A 17,843-nucleotide genomic window follows, 5' to 3' on the forward strand; every position below is an offset into this window, starting at 1 on the left:
TTCTTCCTCTTTTGTTCATGGTAATGAGTCATTCACGTCATCAAGGAAGCCATCAGAAAGGCATCCATCCCATCATTAGAGGGACAGCTGTCCTATCATTAGGTGTGCACAATAGTTGCTAATTAGAGCTATTATTTTGTCACTAGCCTATAGCAGTCTGCCTCTCAGTAGGAGGGATCTGGTTACGTTTAAAACAACAGCTTTTGTTGGCTTCTGTTTTATTCTTCTCTACAAGAGTCAGACAGAAGTCAGACTTCCACAGCAAGAATTTTAGCTGAGGAAGCTTCTGCGATTTGAAGCGAAACGTCCTCGCGTCAAGCAACCCAGTCCAGTCAAAGATTCAAGCTTCTCTACTAAGTGCAGTAGTGCAAACCATTCAGTATTTGTAGCAGCAGCAGATTTTTGTTGAGACACTGTGCAAGTGGTGTGGTGGTGATAAAGTGAAACAGTGCAGGACATTGGTCATGGGCAACAGATATGTATATTAGCTTCTTGACAGCCTGGGTGGAGCTGGGGGCAAAGAGTTCAATAATCTCACAGCCTGGTGGATGAAGCTGTGAGTCTGGTGCTGCGGGACCGGAGGCGCCTGTACCTCTTCCCGGAGGGCAGAGTGCTAAACAGGTTGTGTGTGGGATGGCTTGCATCGCCCACAATTGTGGTTGCTTTGCGGGTGAGGTGGGTGGTGTATAAGTCTTGCAGAGAGCAGAGTGAGGCACCAGTGATCCTTCCAGCTACATTCACTATGCGCTGCAGGGCTTTCCCGTTGTAGTCAGTGCAGCTTCCGCCCCACACAGTCATGCAGCTGGAAAGGATGCTCTCAATGGTGCCATGGTAGAAAGTGCTCATGATGGTTGGTGGAGCACTTGCCCACTTGAGTTTGCGCAGGAAGTAGAGACGCCGCTGGGCTGTCTTTGCCAGTGATGCAGTGTTGGTGGTCCAGAACAGGTCCTCACTGATGTGCACCCCCAGGAATTTGCTGCTCACTCTCTCCACAGCAGCACCCTCAATGGTCAGTGGCAGGTGTTGGGTGTGACCTTTCCAGAAATCAACAACAATCTCCTTGGCCTTGCTGACATTCAGCGGGAGGTTGTTGTTTCTGCACCACGTGGTCAGAAGGGTGACCTCCTCCCTGTAGTGAGTCTCATTGCCCTTGGTGACAAGCCCCACTAGAGTTGTGTCATCCGCAAACTTCACTATGTGGTTTGTGCTGTGGGTTGTTGTGCAGTCATGTGTCAGTAATGTGAAGAGCAGTGGACTGAGCACGCAGCCTTGGGGAGCCCCTGTGTTCAGTCCAATGCTTCTTGAGGTGTTGTTGCCAACACGGACTGCTTGTGGCCTCTGGGTGAGGAAGTCCAACAGCCAGTTGCAAAGGGAAGTGCTGAGCCCCAGTATGTCCATTTTGCAGATGAGCTGTTGAGGTATTATGGTATTGAACGCTGAACTGAAGTCTATGAACAGCGTTCTCACATATGAGTCCTTCTTGTCCAGATGAGTGAGGGCTGGGTGCAGGGCTGAGCAGATTGCGTCCTCTGTAGATTGTTTGGCTCTGTATGCGAACTGGGAGGGGTCTAGGGTGGGGGGGGAGGATGGATTTGATGTGTGACATGACTAGCCGTTCATCACTTCATGATGATGGGTGTCAGTGCCACCGGACGGTAGTCGTTGAAGCAGGATGTAGCTGATTTTTTTGGCACAGGTATGATGGTAGCAGCTTTGAAGCATGATGGAACAATGGCTTGCTTCAGGGACGTGTTAAAGATGTCTGTGAAGACATCCTTAAGCTCCTCTGTGCAGTCCTTCAGCACGCAACCAAGGATGTTGTCCGGATCTGTTGCTTTGACATGTAGCTGTAGTGTCTCGTGTTTCAGACCTTTTGTGGAACCATTTCATCAGTTCCTCTTCAATGTCCTCATAGGCACTTTCCTCTCCCCATCAGGCAGCTGTTTTGCTGTTTTGGCCAGGGTTCTGTTGGGCAATATGTCTCATGGCCATGTTCTCAGTCTATTTGATAACCTCACATCTCCCCTGGGACGCCATAATGCATACTGTTCTTTTGCTTACCACGCTACACAGACAAAACACAGTTTTACTTTTACACATACTGTGTACATACAACGCGAGGAATCACCGCATATAAATGTCAAATGCAACACATCACATAACTTTACTGATCCACGCTGAGGGCAATGGCCCGCCCATCTGGGTGTGGAGTCGAGGGCAGGTGGAACACGTAAGTAGAGCGCTGGGTGAGGGCAGCTTGCAAGCTGTCGTAGCAACTCTGTTCAGTGAAGGCTTCTTTCAATGTGACATCTAAATGTCTGTTCACGTCAGTCTTCTGAGTCCGTATTAAACTACCGGGAGGTGGAAAAACCTCCAACAGTTCTAAGTTTATCTTGTTCCAACACCACTCCCAGATGCGTTTCCTATTGACTAGAAAAATCCCAGTTGCATGGTGCTTCCCCTTCTCTTCTGCTTCTTTCACGACTTTTAGCTTGAACCCTGCTAAGTATCAGTGTTTGCTCAGAGCCATTTTATGTAGTTGTGTAGCAGCTACTGCATGCAGAAAAACATTCGTTTAGAGTCTGTGCTGCTTCTTTTGCATGCAGTACGCATGTCCGTTTGTACCATAAGGCCGTACTGTGTACAGGATGCATGCAAGCACGTGTACGAAGACGATCGTCAATAAACGCCCCCCTTTTCAAAACTTACAGGCTCCCGGGGCATTTAATAGAGTAAATACGAGGGCTGTCAATAAAGTAACGGTCCTTTTTATTTTTTCAAAAACTATATGGATTTCATTCATATGTTTTTACGTCAGACATGCTTGAACCCTCGTGCGCATGCGTGAGTTTTTCCACGCCTGTCGGTGACGTCATTCGCCTGTGAGCACTCCTTGTGGGAGGAGTCGTCCAGCCCCTCGTCGGAATTCCTTTGTCTGAGAAGTTGCTGAGAGACTGGCGCGTTGTTTGATCAAAATTTTTTCTAAACCTGTGAGACACATCGAAGTGGACACGGTTCGAAAAATTAAGCTGGTTTTCAGTGAAAATTTTAACGGCTGATGAGAGATTTTGAGGTGATTCTGTCGCTTTAAGGACTTCCCACGGTGCGGGACGTCGTGCAGCGCTCTCAGGCGGCGTCATCAGCCTGTTCAAGCTGAAAACCTCCACATTTCAGGCTCTATTGATCCAGGACGTCGTGAGAGAACAGAGAAGTTTCAGAAGAAGTCGGTTTCAGCATTTTATCTGGATATTCCACTGTTAAAGGAGACTTTTTTAATGAAAGACGTGCGGACGGATCCGCGCGTCGGGACGCAGCCGACGCGGTGCGGCGGCACAGGAAAAACACCTCCGTGTTGATAACCATTTGTAAAATCCAGGCGGCTTTTGATGGCTTTCAGTGGAGTGAGTATATGAGAAATTGTTTAACAGGCAGGACATGTTCCAACTTGTCCTTAAGGCTTTCAACAGAGGTGTTTTTCCTGTGGCGGAGCGTCGTGGCGGCTGCGTCCCGACGCGCGGACCCGTCGCGGACCCCTTTATGTTGAATCTACTGCTTGTGTGTCCTTGTATACATGTGTGGTGTGGTGAATGGGTTTTATATGTAGGTTCCATGGTATATCAGTGTCTAGTCATGACAAGACTAAGAGTTTAATTTGGACCTCAGGAAATTTTCCACTGTTAGTTTTTCCGCTCCAGGTGATTCATTAGAATGGCGCTAACTGTGTTTGTACATGCGTGTGTGTGCATGTTTATGAGAGTCAGGGCTGTCCCTGCATCTTTGAAGAGCTATAGCAGTATGGAACATGTTGGGTTTGCATTAGCAGCCGGGTAGAACAATGTTGTTTCAGGATCCCCATGTCTGTTGTGCAGTAATCACACTGCAACAGATTCAAACACCATGAAAAATATTTCCCACCTCAGGCAGGCAATATGTCTGCAGACCTGATGTTTGTCCCTAGATGCCTAGATGTGACTGGTGACTGTTGCTAGTGGTAAGATTGTGTTTAGAACCACTCATGGATTGATTAAAATGCAGACAAATGTTGCTGTTTCCTGTAATTATTCAGGCAAGCACATAATTATGGCAGTGTGTCCACAAAATTTCTCTGAATAAAAAGACCAGTCAGCTGTTGCTGGTGTGTAATTTATGTTGGTGGTCTGCATTGTCCCAGTCCACATAGCTGTAAATGGGAACTGAGCTTTATTGGGGAAGTAACCTGTGATGGGCTGGAGTCTCATCCAGGTGGAGTTGTAGACACATCCACTTCACATTGCGGTATGTGGGAATAAGCACCACACAATGGGCTTGCATCAGGAATACTTATTCTTCTGTACCATTACAAGAAATCACTACAGACTGTATATACAGTGCTGTCAAAGGGTTAATTTCCCCTGAGCTTTTACATGTTTGAAATGGTTTAAGACATCAAAAAAAGAGATTCAGGCTTGTTATATTAACATTTCTAAAATTATGCTCTTAAACTGTCAGTCAAAAGTGATCTCTACATCATGAATTGTGCACTTACTTATTCACACCATCATTTTGGCTTTTATGTTTTTATTTTTTATAATTCATGATGTACAGGTTACTTTTCACTGCGAGTTTATGGGCATAATTTCAGAAATTTTAATATAAAAAGCCTGAATCTCTTTTTGTTTGTTTGTTTGTTGATGTCCTACAAAATTTCAAACATGTAAAAGCTAACTTTTTCATAGCACTGTATACTCAACAACCCTTCTGTGATGTCACCCATGGGTTTGTTGAGGAGTGGTTTTGACGCTCAAATACTGTGGTGCTGGGTGTCGCAATCTTACCTAAATCCCGGCCAACGCATAAATGGGAAAAGAGGTGGCGCATGGGCAGGTTGATGCGTGTCCTGGGTTTGATGAATGAAGCCCGACTACACCCGCATCTCAGAATTACCAAACAACCCAAAGCTAACAGCTTGGTTCAGGTGTTTTATGAAGGCATATTTTTTATGAACTGACCAGTGGTTTTCATCACTGGTGGTGCGGATTATAAAAATTATGACTTTCTTATTACCTCAGTAACTGTGGTGTAACAGTGGCGCTAACATTACGAAGCTACGGATACTTGCTAACGATACTAACACACAAATTTAAGTAACATAAATCTCACCGATGGGAAAGCAATGTTTTTGATACTATAATTGATTGAGCCAGTCGAATTTGTTATATTGTCTCTGATTTTGATTTAACATGGTGAGTCACAATCTGAGGGCTACAAGATGTTTGTGTGTGTGTTGGGGGGCGTTTGATGAACAACTAGTGAAACAATGCTGTAAAATGTAATAAAAATGGGCTGACTCTGATTCATGCTGAAACAATGATGAAACCAACTCAAATGCTGCAAAACACTGAAGACTTAGACCTGATTTATTTATTTATTTTCTTTTCCCAAAGGGAGTTTCACGTGGAAGTATCTTGTTACACTGAGTACTGAAGCAACTGCATATTTAAGGACATCTCTGCTGTTTTCTTCATGCACTGTATTTTCTCCCTTTGCGATGAGCTTGTTTAAGATTTGCAGTCAGATGACTCTAAAACAGCAACACACTGTCACAGAATATCTTACAAAATAACTTGTACATGACCATTGTGAACAACTACATGTATTACAGTCAGTGGTGGGCACACTTCCGATAATCCGATAACAGATAATTATCGAAGATAATGTTTTCATTATTGGATTATCTTTTTAGATAAATTTAAAAACCATCATCGGACTAATTATCTTCCGATGAATTACCGTCCGATAACTTTTAGACCGATAACATACTAAACTAAGCTGAACAGTTAAAAACATTTTTAAAACTGTTAAAGCTATTGAGACCTACCTGTTAAAAGTTTCGTAATAGGCATGTTGTTCTACCCTCTGCAAACAGAAACCGCTCTATCGTCTGTAAGCGAAGGAGAACTGGTGACCAAAAAAAAGTCATTTCCTTTAACACCGTACTAATATAATCACAATGTCACCAAGTCATCCAGAGGCATACTGTTGTGAAAGTGTAGTGACACGGACCCACAACAGGGGGCGCAAATGAACGGACAATAGGAGAAGTTAAATTTGAACACTTTACTGTTGTGAATGCCACAACTACACACAGCAGATTATAGAATGAATACAAAGTCAATTAATAAAGGTGTCGTGTGGGCAGGCTCGACGATAGGAGACGTCCGTCTGGAGAAGAACCGGAACCACACGATTTCCTCCGCCACCGAACCAGGAGGATACTGGAGCCGCCAGGTCCCGAGTCCCCCAGGTGGCCACCGTCTCCGCGTGTCGGATCTGGTACTGCTGGCGAAGAGCAAAAACAGTCAGGTGTGGGTGTGTGTACACCCCGTAACAAGGATGGTGGTTATTCCACCTCCACCTCTAATCACACGCTCGTGCAGCTCCTGTCTAATTACTTATCTGGCGGAATGCAGAGCGAAGCAGTCGCAGCATACGCCGGTCCTTCGGGAAGACAGCTGCAACAATGTATCAACTGAAAACAACGTTTAGGAATTCTCAGGCTGAGAGAGTTACCTCCTTGGAAGAACGATATCTCGGTGACGTGGTGGAGGTGTCGTCCTGCTTTTATTTGGGGTGAGGCGCAGATGATTGGTGACAGCTGTCATAGCCGATGAGTGACAGCTGTCAACCCGGCCGCTCTTGGGAGGTGGCAGCGCCCTCTCGTGCCTGAAGCCCGCACTTCAGACAGGGCACCCTCTGGTGGTGGGCCAGCAGTACCTCCTCTTCTGGCGGCCCACACAACAGGACCCCCCCCCCTCAATGGGCGCCTCCTGGCGCCCGACCAGGCTTGTCCGGGTGACGACGGTAAAAATCGGCCAGGAGGGCCGGGTCCAGGATGAAGCTCCTCTTCACCCAGGAGCGTTCTTCGGGTCCATACCCCTCCCAGTCCACCAAATACTGGAAACCCCGGCCCATTCGACGGATGTCCAGGAGCCGGCGCACTGTCCAAGCCGGCTCCCCGTCGATGATACGGGCAGGAGGCTGCGCCGTACCGGGTGTACAGAGGGGTGAGGTGTGATGTGGTTTCAGTCTCGACACATGGAATACCAGATGGATCCGCAGTGAGGCCGGGAGTTGGAGCCTCACTGCAGCGGGACTGAGGACCTTGAGGATCTTATAGGGCCCAATGTACCGGTGCTTGAGTTTGGGAGAATCAACCTGGAGGGGGATGTCCCTTGTAGATAGCCACACCTCCTGCCCGGGCCGATATGCGGGGGCCGGGGACCGTCGACAGTCTGCATGGGTCTTTGCCCTCGCCCGGGCCCTCAACAAGGCCGAACGGGCGGTGCGCCACACCCGACGGCATCTCCGCAGGTGGGCCTGCACCGATGGCACACCGACCTCTCCCTCCACCACAGGAAACAAAGGGGGCTGGTACCCCAGACACACCTCGAACGGGGAGAGGCCGGTGGCAGAGGACACTTGGCTGTTATGCGCATACTCGATCCAGGCCAGGTGTTCACTCCAAGCCGTTGGGTGTGCGGATGTGGTACAGCGCAGGGCCTGCTCCAGCTCTTGGTTAGCCCGTTCTGCCTGTCCGTTGGTCTGTGGGTGATACCCAGACGAGAGGCTCACGGTGGCCCCCAGCTCCCTGCAGAAACTTCTCCAAACCTGCGAGGAAAACTGGCAACCACGATCTGAGACGATGTCTGTTGGTATCCCATGCAGACGTACGACATGGTGGACCAGGAGATCTGCTGTCTCCTGGGCCGACGGGAGCTTCGGGAGGGCCACGAAGTGGGCCGCCTTGGAGAACCGGTCCACTATCGTGAGGATGGTGGTGTGCCCCCAGGACGGCTGGAGGCCCGTGACGAAATCCAGACCAATGTGGGACGAGGGGCGATGAGGCACAGGAAGCGGCTGAAGGAGTCCCTGTGCCTTTTGGTGGTCTGCCTTTCCCCTGGCGCAGGTGGTGCAGGCCTGGATGTATGCCCGGACGTCAGCCTCCAGAGACGCCCACCAGAAGTGCTGCCGGACCACTGCCACGGTCCTTCGCACCCCTGGGTGGCAGGAGAGCTTGGACCCGTGACAGAAGTCCAGGACGGCAGCCCTGGCCTCTGGTGGGACGTACAGTTTGTTCTTTGGCCTTGTTCCGGGGTCCGGGCTCCGTGCCAGGGCCTCCTGGACGGTCTTCTCCACGTCCCAGGTAAGGGTGGCCACGATAGTGGACTCCGGTACGATGGGTTCCGCTGGATCCGACAGCTCGGTTTTGACTTCATTTTCATGCACCCGGGACAAGGCATCCGACCTCTGGTTCTTGGTCCCGGGGCGGTAGGTGATCCGGAAGTCAAACGGCCGAAGAACAGTGACCAGCGGGCTTGCCTGGGGTTCAGCCGCCTGGCGGTCCTGATATACTCCAGGTTCCGGTGGTCAGTAAAAACCGTGAATGGCACTGACGCTCCCTCCAACAGATGTCTCCAGTCCTCCAGAGCCTCTTTCACCGCTAGGAGTTCTCGACTGCCCATGTCATAGTTCCGTTCTGCTGGGGTCAACCTGCGGGAGAAATAGGCACACGGGTGAAGGACCTTATCGGTCTCTCCGCTCTGGGATAGCACGGCTCCTATCTCTGAGTCAGAGGCGTCCACTTCAACCACAAACTGGCAACTGGGATCGGGCTGCACCAAGACGGGTGCAGTCGAGAAGCGCTGTTTCAACTCCCTGAACGTGGCATCGCACTGATCCGACCAGGTGAAGGGAACCTTTGGTGAGGTCAGGGCTGTCAGGGGGCTAACTACCTGACTATACCCCTTGATGAACCTCCTGTAAAAATTTGCGAAGCCAAGGAACTGTTGCAGCTTCCTACGACTCATAGGTTGGGGCCAGTCTCTCACCGCCGCGACCTTGGCCGGATCCGGGGCGACGGAGTTGGAGGAGATGATAAACCCCAGGAAGGACAAAGAGGTGCGGTGAAACTCGCACTTCTCGCCCTTCACAAACAGCCGGTTCTCCAACAACCGCTGCAGGACCTGACGTACATGCCGTACATGAGTCTCAGGGTCCGGAGAAAAAATGAGTATATCGTCCAGATATACGAAGACGAATCGGTGCAGAAAGTCCCGCAAGACGTCGTTTACCAAAGCTTGGAACGTCGCGGGGGCGTTAGTGAGGCCGAACGGCATGACCAGGTACTCAAAATGACCTAACGGAGTGTTGAATGCCGTCTTCCACTCGTCTCCCTTCCGGACCCGAACTAGGTGATATGCGTTCCTAAGATCCAGCTTTGTGAATATTTTGGCTTCTTGCAGGGGGTGAACACCGAATCTGACAAAGGCAACGGGTATCGGTTGCGAACCGTCATCTCGTTCAGCCCTCGATAATCAATGCATGGACGAAGACCACCATCTTTCTTGCCCACAAAAAAGAAACCTGCTCCCATCGGGGAGGTGGAGTTCCGGATCAGCCCGGCAGCTAAGGAGTCCCGGATGTAGGTCTCCATCGATTCGCGCTCAGGTCATGAGAGGTTGTACAGCCTGCTGGACGGGAACTCCACGCCTGGAATCAAATCGATGGCACAATCGTATGGACGGTGCGGGGGAAGGGTGAGTGCCAGATCCTTGCTGAAAACGTCAGCAAGATCGTGGTACTCAACCGGCACCGCCGACAGATTGGGAGGGACTTTGACCTGCTCCTTAGCCTGGGAACCGGGAGGGACCGAGGATCCTAAACACACCCGATGGCAGGTCTCGCTCTACTTACCCACCACCCCGGACGGCCAATCAATCCGGGGATTGTGTTTTAACATCCATGGGAACCCCAGAATCACACGGGAGGTAGAAGGAGTCACAAAAAACTCTATCTCCTCCCGATGATTCCCTGACACCACCAGAGTTACTGGTAGTGTCCTGTGTGTGATTAAAGGGAGTAGGGTGCCAAACAGTGCTCGCACCTGCAATGGCGAAGGATGCGCCACCAGAGGGAGCCCTACCTCCCTGGCCCATCTGCTGTCTAGCAGATTCCCTTCTGACCCTGTGTCTACCAGTGCTGGGGCCTGAAGGGTTAAATCCCCGCTAAGGATTGTAACTGGGAGTCGTGTGGAAATATGTGTGTGTCCCACGTGAATTTTTTGGCCCACCCTAAGCCCAGTTTCTAGGGGCGGGCGTTGGTGTGTAACCATTCGGGGCAGTCTCTCAATTGGTGCTCAATTGAGCCACAAACAAAACACGCCCCGCGGGGAAGCCTCCTCTGTCTATTCGGTGGTCTGAATGTGGCCCTGCTCGTGTCCATAGCTTCGTCAGCAGGGGGAGCTGTAGCCACACGGGCGTAGAGGCCATGGAGCGTGGGAAGGGCGGACCTTTTTCGGACCCGGAAGGAAGAGGGACGGCGCGTGCCCGGCCACGCCCCTCGTCTCGTTCCCGACGGCGTTCCTCCAACCGATTGTCTAACCGTATAACGAGGTCGATAAGCCCATCTAATTCCCGCGGTTCGTCCTTGGCCACCAGGTGCTCCTTCAGGACCGACGACAGTCTGTTTACGAAGGCGGCGTGGAGCGCAGCGTTATTCCAGCCGGACCTCGCAGCCGCAATGCGGAAGTCGACTGCATAAGCGGCTGCGCTCCGGCGTCCCTGTCTCATTGACAGCAGCACAGTTGAAGCAGTCTCTCACCTGTTAGGGTGATCAAACACGGTTTTAAACTCCCTCACAAACCCAGTGTACGTATGAAGGAGCCGTGAATTTTGCTCCCAAAGCGCCGTAGCCCAAGCGCGTGCCTCTCCTCGAAGCAGATTAATCACATAAGCTACCTTACTAGCATCAGACGCGTACATGACGGGATGTTGTGCAAAGACGAGCGAACACTGCATAAGAAAGTCTGCGCACGTCTCCACACAACCTCCGTACTGCTCTGGGGGGCTTATGTATGCTTCAGGGGATGGTGGGAGGGGTTGTTGAACGACCAGTGGAACATTTATATCCTGCACAGGGTCGGCAGGAGGAGGAGCTGCAGCAGCGCCCTGAGCGCTCGCTGCCACCTGTGCGGAGAGAGCCTCCACCCTGCGGTTCAGGAGGATGTTTTGCTCGGTCATCTGATCCAACCGAGGATGAGGCGGTGAGGATGTGCTGCAACTCACCAATCACGCCTCCTGCAGACGCCTGTGCACCCTGCTCTCCCATTGGCCGTTCAACTGCTGGGTGACGCCCCTCGGAGTCCATGACGCTGGCCGAGATATCCTGTTGTGAAAGTGTAGTGACACGGACCCACAACAGGGGGCGCAAATGAACGGACAATAGGAGAAGTTAAATTTGAACACTTTACTGTTGTGAATGCCACAACTACACACAGCAGATTATAGAATGAATACAAAGTCAATTAATAAAGGTGTCGTGTGGGCAGGCTCGATGATAGGAGACGTCCGTCTGGAGAAGAACCGGAACCACACGATTTCCTCCGCCACCGAACCAGGAGGATACTGGAGCTGCCAGGTCCCGAGTCCCCCAGGTGGCCACCGTCTCCGCATGTCGGATCTGGTACTGCTGGCGAAGAGCAGAAACAGTCAGGTGTGGGTGTGTGTACACCCCGTAACAAGGATGATGGTTATTCCACCTCCACCTCTAATCACACGCTCGTGCAGCTCCTGTCTAATTACTTATCTGGCGGAATGCAGAGCGAAGCAGTCGCAGCATACGCCGGTCCTTCGGGAAGACAGCTGCAACAATGTATCAACTGAAAACAACGTTTGGAATTCTCAGGCTGTGAGAGTTACCTCCTTGGAAGAACGATATCTCGGTGACGTGGTGGAGGTGTCGTCCTGCTTTTATTTGGGGTGAGGTGCAGATGATTGGTGACAGCTGTCATAGCCGATGAGTGACAGCTGTCAACCCGGCCGCTCTTGGGAGGTGGCAGCGCCCTCTTGTGCCTGAAGCCCGCACTTCAGACAGGGCACCCTCTGGTGGTGGGCCAGCAGTACCTCCTCTTCTGGCGGCCCACACAACACATACATGTTTAACTTATGGTTCAAATTTTAACCACTCATTTTAGACAAGTTATTTAAAATTATTGTCATGTCTGAAGTTTATAACGTGAAAATATCAGATATATGTTTTTGTTTTAAAGTAATGTGCTAATTTTTAAGGTTTTGTGAGCACATGCTGTGCCAGGCAGCAATGCATTATGGGTAGCATAAAGTAATCTCAGACGTTCACTACAGGACAAATGCATTTCAGACACTCTGTTCAGGGTCCACAGATAACAGCATTAAACTCTAGTGCCTAAAACTCTCGTGAATATATTCTCTGGGTTTATAGACGTTAGTGTATTTGCGTTTGTTAAATTCCACGCATCTTAAATGTAGCAGACACGGATTATCTGGAATTTTGTTTGACATTTTTTCAAGGCCACTACTGCCATCTACTGGCCAGGAGTGTTCATGGCAGTATTTAACATCTTGGTACATGGCTGCTCTCAAAGTGTTGGTATTGTCCATTGTCCAGGCGCTTTTTGTGTGCATATATTTGTTAACTTTGTATTCTAAAACTACGGTTAGAAGTAATTCCGACTCCTTATCGGTCCACACAAACGAGGTTGGCGCCATGTTTTTAGTTTTTGTGGAAGTGACGACAAGAGAATAAGGCTTCTGATTGGATAGAATTTTAATCAGTACCGCCACCCAAAGGTTTGGCAGACTAATTACAACACATTATACGGTTCGATGTGGATGGATTTTTTTTTTTTAAACGACATAGTGTGGATGAAGTTTTTTCCCCAAACTGAAAGGGTAACATATTCGGTTTTACAAATACCGACAACGTGTGTACATGGCCTTATGTCTGTGAAAAGCACTATATAAATAAATTTACTTACTTACTTACTAATATTGAGTACATGTTTTACAACATCATAAAAGTTTTAAAACATGCAAGTACGATGACACTTCCAGGGCTCTGTAAAAATGCCTGTTTTTACAAATAAAAATGGAATATTTTACGAAAGCACATTTATCTTTAAACCAACACACGACACACGTCACATTAATGTGTTGGTTTACATAATGGATTACTGAACCAGTCACTGTTTAGCACTTTTACCCAGAATGCTTTGCGGTCTGTGTTTGTTACAAAACCTCAGAATTAGTGCCTTATTCAGCATTAAAAGATATATGTTATATTTTAACTTTGTACAAATGACAGAATTGACGTTAATGGAGTTATTCTATCAGTATTTTCAAAAAACCTGTTGTGTGGGCCGCTGAAGAGGAGGTACTGCTGGCCCACCACCACCAGAGGGCGCCCTGTCTGGAGTGCGGGCTCCAGGCATCAGAGGGCGCTGCCGGGGTGACAGCTGTCACTTATCACCTACAACAGCTGTCACCAATCATCTGATCAGCAGTGGTATATCAGCAGGACGACATCTCCACCTCTTTGCCGAGATATCGCTCTACCGAGGAGGTAACGTTCTCAGCTGACTGTGAATATCTGTTGCTTGTGTGTGTTGGACAGCAGATATTCTGTTTCTTTTTTCGATGAGAGGTGGAGGTGGTTTTCCACCATACGTGTTGCTGGGTGCAGACGCACCCACATCTAACTGTTTTTGTTCCTCGCCAGCAGTACCAGATCCGACAAGCGGAGGCAGTGGCCACCTGGGAGTTTGGGACTTGGCGGCTCCAGTATTCCCGGGGTTCGATGGCGGAGGAAATCGTGTGGTTCCGGTTCTGCTTTGGACAGACGTCTCTTATCTTCGAGCCTGCCCACGCGACACATTTTTGTGAATTGACTTCATTGACTATTATTGTAATCTGCTGTGTTTGTTGTGCTCATTCACAACAGTAAAGTGTTGTTATTTGACTTCCTCCATTGTCCGTTCATTGGCGCCCCCTGTTGTGGGTCCGTGTTCCTACACTTTCCCAACAGGATATCTCGGCCTTCAAAGTTCTCGTTTGAATATTTACTACTACCACTAAGATCTGCACCCGCGGCGGCTCCACCCGGGCCCGCGCCCTGGGCATCCCATGGATGTTGAAGCACAATCCCCGGATTGATTGGCCGTCTGGGGTGGTGGTTCAGTGGAGCGAAACCTGCCATCGGGGGTGTTTAGGATCCTCGGTTCCTCCCGGTTCACAGGCTAAGGAGGAGGTCAAAGTCCCTCCCAATCTGACGGCAGTGCCGGTTGAGTACCACGATCTTGCTGACGTCTTCAGTAAGGATCTGGCACTCACCCTTCCCCCGCACCGTCTGTACGATTGTGCCATTGATTTGGTTCCAGGCGCTGAGTTCCCGTCCAGCAGGCTGTACAACCTCTCACGACCTGAGCGCGAATCAATGGAGACCTACATCCGGGACTCATTAGCTACCGGGCTGATCCGGAACTCCACCTCCCCGATGGGGGCAGTCTGGACGATATTCTCATCTTTTCTCCGGATCCTGAGACCCATGTCCAGCATGTACGTCAGGTCCTGCAGCGATTGTTAGAGAACCGACTGTTTGTGAAGGGCGAGAAGTGCGAGTTTCACCGCACGTCTTTGTCCTTCCTGGGGTTTATCATCTCCTCTAACTCCGTCGCCCCTGATCCGGCCAAGGTTGCGGCGGTGAGAGATTGGCCCCAACCAACAAGCCGTAGGAAGCTGCAACAGTTCCTCGGCTTCGCTAATTTCTATAGGAGGTTCATTAAGGGCTACAGTCAGGTAGTTAGCCCCCTGACAGCCCTGACCTCTCCAAAAGTCCCCTTCACCTGGTCGGATCGGTGCGAAGCCGCGTTCAAGGAGTTGAAACGACGGTTCTCTACTGCGCCAGTTTTGGTGCAGCCCGACCCTAGCCGCCAGTTCATGGTTGAGGTGGACGCCTCTGACTCAGGGATAGGAGCCGTGCTGTCCCAGAGCGGAGAGACCGATAAGGTACTCCACCCGTGTGCCTACTTTTCACGCAGGTTGACCCCGGCTGAACGGAACTATGACGTCGGCAATCGAGAACTCCTTGCGGTGAAAGAGGCTCTTGAAGAGTGGAGACATCTGTTGGAGGGAACGTCCGTGCCATTCACGGTTTTCACTGACCACCGGAACCTGGAGTATATCAGGACCGCCAAGCAGCTGAACCCCAGGCAAGCCCGCTGGTCACTGTTCTTCGGCCGTTTTGACTTCCGGATCACCTACCGCCCCGGGACCAAAAACCAGAGATCGGATGCCTTGTCCCGGGTGCATGAAGACGAAGTCAAAACGGAGTTGTCGGATCCACCGGAACCTATCATCCCGGAGTCCGCTATCGTGGCCACCCTCACCTGGGACGTAGAGAAAACCGTCCGGGAGGCCCTGGCACGGAGCCCGGATCCCGGAACTGGGCCGAAGAACAGACTTTATGTCCCACCAGAGGCCAGGGCTGCAGTCCGTGACTTCTGTCACGGGTCCAAGTTCTCCTGTCATCCAGGGGTGCGTAGGACCGTGACAGTTGTCCGGCAGCGCTTCTGGTGGGCGTCCCTGGAGGCCGACGTCCGGGATTATATCCAGGCCTGCACCACCTGCGCCAGGGGCAAGGCTAACCACCGCAGGGCATCGGGACTGCTCCAGCCGCTGCCTGTGCCTCATCGCCCCTGGTCCCACATCGGCCTGGATTTTGTCACGGGCCTCCCGCCGTCCCAGGGCAACACCACCATCCTCACAATAGTGGACCGATTCTCCAAGGCGGCCCACTTCGTGGCCCTCCCGAAGCTCCCGACTGCCCAGGAGACAGCGGACTTCCTGGTCCACCACGTCGTCCGGCTGCATGGGATTCCAACAGACATCGTCTCCGATCGCGGTCCCCAGTTCTCCTCGCAAGTCTGGAGGAGCTTCTGCCGGGAGCTGGGGGCCACGGTGAGTCTCTCGTCCGGGTATCATCCTCAGACCAACGGGCAAGCAGAACGGGTAAATCAGGAGGTGGAACAGGCCTTGCGCTGCGTGACGGCCGCGCACCCGGCGGCCTGGAGTACCCATTTGGCCTGGATCGAGTATGCCCATAACAGCCAGGTGTCTTCAGCCACCGGCCTCTCCCCTTTTGAGGTGTGTCTGGGGTATCAGCCCCCGTTGTTTCCGGTGGTTGAGGGAGAGGTCGGTGTGCCCTCGGTCCAGGCCCACCTGCGGAAGTGCCGTCGTGTGTGGCGCGCCGCCCGTTCTGCTTTGCTAAAGGCCCGGACGAGGGCAAAAGCCCATGCAGACCGTCGGCGGACCCCGGCCCCTGCGTATCGGCCAGGGCAGGAGGTGTGGTTGTCCACAAAGGACATTCCCCTCAAAGTGGACTCCCCCAAACTACAGGACCGTTACATCGGCCCCTTCAAAATCCTTAAGTGAGGCTTCAGCTTCCGGCCTCACTGCGGATCCATCCTGTTTTCCATGTGTCCCGGATAAAGCCGCATCACACCTCACCCCTCTGTGCTCCGGGTCCGGCGCCGCCTCCTGCCCGGATCATCGATGGCGAGCCGGCTTGGACTGTGCGCCGGCTCTTGGATGTCCGTAGGATGGGCCGGGGCTTCCAGTATTTGGTGGACTGGGAGGGGTACGGACCCGAAGAACGCTCCTGGGTGAAGAGGAGTTTCATCCTGGACCCGGCCCTCCTGGCCGATTTCTACCGCCGCCACCCGGACAAGCCTGGTCCGGCGCCAGGAGGCGCCCGTTGAGGGGGGGGGTCCTGTTGTGTGGGCCGCTGAAGAGGAGGTACTGCTGGCCCACCACCACCAGAGGGCGCCCTGTCTGGAGTGCGGGCTCCAGGCATCAGAGGGCGCTGCCGCCTCACAGGAGCAGCCGGGGTGACAGCTGTCACTTATCACCTACAACAGCTGTCACCAATCATCTGATCAGCAGTGGTATATCAGCAGGACAGCATCTCCACCTCTTTGCCGAGATATCGCTCTACCGAGGAGGTAACGTTCTCAGCTGACTGTGAATATCTGTTGCTTGTGTGTGTTGGACAGCAGATATTCTGTTTCTTTTTTCGACGAGAGGTGGAGGTGGTTTTCCACCATACGTGTTGCTGGGTGCAGACGCACCCACATCTAACTGTTTTTGTTCCTCGCCAGCAGTACCAGATCCGACAAGCGGAGGCAGTGGCCACCTGGGAGTTCGGGACTTGGCGGCTCCAGTATTCCTGGGGTTCGGTGGCGGAGGAAATCGTGTGATTCCGGTTCTGCTTTGGACAGACGTCTCTTATCTTCGAGCCTGCCCACGCGACACATTTTTGTGAATTGACTTCATTGACTGTTATTGTAATCTGCTGTGTTTGTTGTGCTCATTCACAACAGTAAAGTGTTATTTGACTTCCTCCATTGTCCGTTCATTGGCGCCCCCTCTTGTGGGTCCGTGTTCCTACACTTTCCCAACAAAACCATAAGTTAGTATGACTTTATTTTTCAAGACCTCCGCCTGACCGGAGTGTTGAAATTGATAGGGAGTTGGCCTTATGGCTGCTCTCGGTGTGTCTCTGTGGTGGAAGCGCTGTTGTAAACAAGAGCTTCCAGCAGGGGCAGAATGTTGAAAGAAAAATGATTATGATTAGTAAAGAGTTGATTTCGTGGGTACTCTCAGGATTTGTCTGTGCTGCTTCCTGCAGGGGGCAGCATGGTCAAACATTCTTGCTTATTCTTTAGGTCTTTTACCGCTTTTGATGCTTTCAAAAGCGATCATGTTAAAAATCAATTTCAGCTCTTTAGTAACTGCAAATGTCCCTTAGACAACACCGGAATTTTAGTAACTGCAAATGTCCCATAGACAACACCGGAATTTATCGGTTATCGATTATCTGTAACTTCCGATACATTTTTGGGTGGTTTATCGGTTTATCTTTATCAAAGATAACTTTTCAGTTATCTTATCTGTTATCGAAGTTCATTTTTTGGTTATCTGTGCCCACCACTG

General features: G+C 51.1%; 1 protein-coding gene across 1 annotated transcript in view; it reads left to right on the forward strand.

Annotated features, from left to right (window-relative positions):
* Positions 1-17,843, forward strand: part of poc1a (POC1 centriolar protein A) — a 116,383-nt gene that overhangs the window by 82,606 nt on the left and 15,934 nt on the right. The gene's annotated exons all lie outside the window — the stretch shown is intronic.

The sequence above is a fragment of the Thalassophryne amazonica genome, chromosome 3 (genome assembly GCF_902500255.1).
Source record: "Thalassophryne amazonica chromosome 3, fThaAma1.1, whole genome shotgun sequence".
Classification (NCBI taxonomy): Eukaryota; Metazoa; Chordata; class Actinopteri; order Batrachoidiformes; family Batrachoididae; genus Thalassophryne; species Thalassophryne amazonica.